The 4,532-nt window shown below is 40.7% G+C and overlaps 1 pseudogene; it reads right to left on the reverse strand.

Moving 5' to 3' along the window:
- Positions 1-2,233: 2,233 nt before the first annotated feature.
- Positions 2,234-2,862, reverse strand: LOC111181432 (proteolipid protein 2 pseudogene; annotated as a pseudogene).
- Between the last annotated feature and the right edge of the window lie 1,670 nt (positions 2,863-4,532).

The following is a 4,532-nucleotide window of genomic DNA, read 5'->3' on the forward strand; positions in this document are numbered from 1 at the left end:
TTTATATAATCCCCGTGTTATAAGACACCTAAGGAAGAGTCTCTTTCCCACTAGCTTGTTACCTTAAATGTAAGTATTAAAGTAATCTCTTTGTGTTAAGTACTTGCCATTCTCAGGAGCCTCATAAAAAGCAAATATTCTCCAAAGGGGTGAAACAGGTCAGTATCACCTTGGTTTGATAGCTTTAAGTCATCAAGCAACACTGGTTTACTCTGGCAATGAGGGAGTAAGGCACATAAACTGGTAACAGCCCATGTTGCATTTTCCAGTATTCAGACAAGCACTTTAAATCAGAAGAGCAGAAACACTTTTACTGCTTTGAACTTCCCATAGTACCCCAGGCAATCCCAGAAAAGGCCTCAGTACTTCTTATCTAGAATACCTCAGCTGTTTTACAAGCATCGATGAGAAGAATTGGAAAGCATCATCACAGACAGCTACTGCTGATCAACCCAGGCTCTTTACTGTAAACTTGTGGCTTCCTATTTTTGTTTTTATTTTTTTTTTACCAATGCTAATACTAGCTGTTATGACATCTTACAACACTGTCCAATAAGAACAACAGATAAAAGTGGGCTGCTGCAATTGAAGCAGGGAGGAGTACCAGGGCATCCACCCTCTCCCCACTACTTTTGGTGGGGAAAGGGCTCCATGGAATGCCTAGAGCTCTGAGTAACATAATTTCTAAATCACTGTCCGAGACATCACTAAAGGGTGTTTGTCCAAACTACCCACAAAAGAAGAGTATGAGAAAGGGCATCAAGACATCTCGGCATAACTAGAATGCCTGAGTTCTGACTTTGTGTGTTATTTTAAGAATACACTTGATTGGTGTTGTCTATACTTAGCACTCTTACCCCTTCTATTCTAGGCAACTACTGAGGGAGTTCCATTGGACCGTGTGATCACCAAAACCTTACTCTTCCTTACATTCATTTTACATATCTTTACAAACATCCTTAAAAATCTTTTTCTTACATCTAATATCAGAATGTGACTTCCACTTCCGACCAAGTTAGAGTACATCCACTATGGCGCATCTCTCCTGCTGATTACGGTGAAAACTATGGACAAAATACACAAAAATCGGTCTTCCCTGGTGGTGCAGTGGTTGAGAATCTGCCTGCCAACACAGGGGATACAGGTTCGAGCCCTGGTCTGGGAAGATCCCACATGCCGCGAAGCAACTAGGCCCGTGAGCCACAATTACTGAGCCTGCGCGTCTGGAGCCTGTGCTCCACAACAAGAGAGGCCGCGATAGTGAGAGGCCCGTACACCACGATGAAGAGTGGCCCCCAATTGCCGCAACTAGAGAAAGCCCTCGCACAGAAACGAGGACCCAACACAGTCATAAATAAATAAATAAAATTTAAAAAAAAAACCACAAAAATCTAAGGACTCTCAAAAGTAAATGAAATCAGGTGGATTGTGGACTGGAGTCAAAACTTGAAGGAGCAATTCATTTGAGAATGAGTTTTCTATTTTTTCCCCTCTTTTCTCCTGTGGCTTTGCCCCAAGTGCAGAACTGTTTGCCAGCAGTGATACAGGGACTCTAAAACTCTAAAAGAAACCTTGCCTTTTTACACAGAAGAACTGGGAAAGGGGGCCTCTGTGGGGCAGAGAGTGTAGGAGGAATCCTGGAGAGAAGTGAGTTGGAGAAGAGGATATCTCAAAATTGTGTAAGAAACTAGACAGGTCCCTAACTTACCCTTGAGCTGCATATGCATGGGACGGATCCAAAGCAGCCTAGCAAAACTTTGAGAATTGAATTACTACTTAAACCACCAACCAGGCCTCAGACTAACCTCTTAGAGATGTATGTGGTTGAACAGACCCAAAGCAGCATCAGCAAGGTTAGGAAACTGAACTGAGATTGGAACCACTGTCCACAGAAAGGGATTTTTTGGTTGCTGTTCTAACAATCCATTTATTATTTATGTATTCCTCCATAGAAACACCCCCTGGCACTGAAGAGGTTATTTGGAGCGAGTCACAACCTGGGGCCTGGAGTCTGAAATCTAAGGTACCCTCCTCCCTCATTTTGTGGCTTAGGTGGGGGCATAGACCAGACAGAACTGGCATCTCTTTTTTATACTGCATAAGGGAAGGGGACCTAGGCACACCCTGGAGAGGTGATTGGCAGGCTGGAAGATAAATTCTCTGAATAGCAGCACTTTTACCTCAATACAGGGCTGGGAGTTGGCTGGGAGTGCAGTAGGGACAGGGGGAGGAGTTAATTCGGTGGAGGAGTTATTTGCAGGTTACAGAGAGAAATGAAGGGAGTACACTGACACAGGGCCAGGGTATCAGCAGGGTCAGTAGGTGCTGCTGTATGTCTTTATTATCTCAAGGGGAAAGTGACAGAGGCATCATAGCCAAAGAGGCCCTTAGCAATTAGGCCCAGTGCCCCTGCAATGATTCTGGAGCGGTTTCCTCTCTCAACAAGGACAACAATGGAGGTGATCAGGTAGAGGATGGCCACTATGAAGGCTCACTCCAAGGCCAGTGAATGAATTGTACCTTGGTGTGCAGGTCTCACATGTAGGCGACAAAGAAGATAGAAGCAAAGATCAATTCAATCACAGACAGATAGGAATATCCTGCTGTTGAGGCACTGAAGAGGGTCAGAATCACCAGGCACAATATAATCTCAGCAAACAGGAGACTTCCCTTTTGGGTGCACAAGAAGTTGGTGCAGGTGGTCCAGCAGTGGGGGGCAGATTGTGCTGGGAATCTGCCATGGTGGGGCTGGAGTCCCTGGGGGCAGGGAGGATCTGCTTGCAGGCTCGAGGCTGGTGCACACCCAGCTGTCTTGCCAGATCAAAGTGATTTTAAAAATTTGTAGGTTGAAGCTAACTGGTTCTGTCACCTGCTAAAACAGTAATAATGATAATAATAATGAATAACATCCTTTAGAGAAATTTAACAGGATCTGTATCTACACAATTTAATATTCAAAAAGTCCAGAATATAATCCAAAATTACTTGATAAGCAAAAGGCCAGGAAAATGTGACCAATTCTCAAAGGAAAAGAAAAATCAACAGATGCCAACCCCAAGATGACACATATGCTAAAATTATAAGAGAAAGACTGTAAAGCAGATACTATAATAAGCTTCATGAGGCAAAGGTAAACACACATGAAACAAAATGAATGGAAAGATAGGAGGTCTTAGCAAAGAAAATAAATTATAAAAAATGAATAAAATAGTATTAAAATATACATTCTCTGAAATTTAAAATTTGCTAATGAACTCAATAGCAGAATGAAGATGACATGGGGAAGAGTCAGTGAACTTGAAGACAGATTAACAGAAATTCTCCAATCTGAAAAACAAAGAGAAAAAAGATTAGAAAAACTGAATAGAACTTCAAGGAGCCATGGGGCTATATCAGAAGTCTAACGTTTGTAACAATTGAGTCCTATAAAGAAAATTGGTGCAGAAAAATATATTTGATGAAACAATGGCTGAAAACTTCCCCAAATTGGTGAAAGACATTACTTGCAGATTCAAGAAATTCACAGAACATAAAACAGAATAGACTCAAAGAAAACCACACCCAGACATATTATAATCAAACTACTGAAAACTAAATGTAAAGAAAAAATCTTAAAAGCAGCTAAGGAAAAATGACACAACATATATAGGAGAACAAAGATGTTAATAATGATGGACTTCTCCAGCCGCATAGCACAGGGAGATCAGCTTGGTGCTTTGTGACCACGTAGAAGGGTGGGATAGGGAGGTTGGGAGGGAGACGCAAGAGGGAGGAGATATGGGGATATAGGTATACATATAGCTGATTCACTTTGTTATACAGCAGAAATTAACACAATATTGTAAAGCAATTATACTCCAATAAAGACGTTAAAAAAAAATGATGGACTTCTCATTGGAAACCGTGGAAGACAGAAGACAGTAGAACATCTTCAAAATGATAGGAAAAAACTTTTGACCAAGCATTCTAAATCCAATGAAAATATCCTCTAGGAGTGAAAGAGAAATAAAGATATTCTCAGATGAAGGTAAACTAAGAGAACATACAGCCAACTAAAAGAAATGCTAAAGCAAGTTCTTCAGACTGAGGGGAAATAATACCAGATGAAACCTGGAACTTCAGGAATCAAAGAAGAACAAAAACAGTAAAATCTGAGTAAATATAGAAAACTGGGGTTTTTTTTAATGCATGTTCAATTAATACATATGACAAGTATAGTATAAAGGGAGGAGGTTAAGAGACTTATATGATTGTAAAACTTCTAAATATTAAATAGTAAAACATTACTCTAACTATACTCTGAAATGTTAAGTATTTCTGTTGTATTATTTAGAGCAGTAGTTCTCAACTTGGGCTGATTTTGCCCACCAGGAGACAACTGGCAATGTCTAAAGACAATTTTGACTGCCATAATTGGGGAAGAGGTGCAACTGGCATCTGGTGGGTAGAGATCAGAAATGCTTTTAAACATCCTACAATGCATGGGACAGCTGTCCAGAACAAATAATTATTTGGTCCAAAATAGAAATTGT

Source organism: Delphinapterus leucas, chromosome 14, assembly GCF_059928025.1.
Source record: "Delphinapterus leucas isolate spDelLeu-1000000601 "Yukka" chromosome 14, BTC_Dleu_Yukka2, whole genome shotgun sequence".
NCBI lineage: Eukaryota > Metazoa > Chordata > Mammalia > Artiodactyla > Monodontidae > Delphinapterus > Delphinapterus leucas.